Consider the following 622-nt stretch of genomic DNA (forward strand, 5'->3'; position numbering starts at 1 on the left):
GATGATGCCGTCAGGCAACCATAATCCACAGCACTCCAGTCCATCAGTTAACATCTGGAGAAGACAAAAGCTGAAACAAATCCAGCATTAAGATGTTTTTAAATTCAAGCCATCGCTTCATAATCCATAATAATGCTTCCTCTAGTGAAAACGTCCATCCCCTGTTGTCTCTCACATTAAAATCCAGCCACATATTTGTTTAGAGCTGTTTTGGACTGTAAATGGTGCTTGATCTGTGCAGATTTCTCTCCTGATTGAGACCAGATTTTTCACTGGAGAAAGCAATATTATGGATAGAGGACGATAGAGGATAGCCAGAAGTAAAAAATGTCTTGATGGATTTGTTTCAGATTTTGTCTTCTCCAGATGTGAACTGATGGACTGGAGTGCTGTGGATTACTTGTGCCTGACGGCATCATCACAATATGGTCAGGGGCATAACATTTCTGTCACACACTTGAGGTATTCGGCCAATCATAACGCACTGGATCAGCTTTGATGCACTTATTAAAATGATAAAATCTGAGAAAAAATCTGATTCTGAGAAATGTAGCATTGCATCAGTGTCTCAGCAATGGATGCTCTGCAGTGAATGGGTGCCGTCAGAATGAGAGTCCAAACA

This window comes from Sinocyclocheilus rhinocerous, unplaced genomic scaffold (assembly GCF_001515625.1).
Source record: "Sinocyclocheilus rhinocerous isolate Xijiao unplaced genomic scaffold, SAMN03320098_v1.1 scaffold1096, whole genome shotgun sequence".
In the NCBI taxonomy this organism is placed as follows: domain Eukaryota; kingdom Metazoa; phylum Chordata; class Actinopteri; order Cypriniformes; family Cyprinidae; genus Sinocyclocheilus; species Sinocyclocheilus rhinocerous.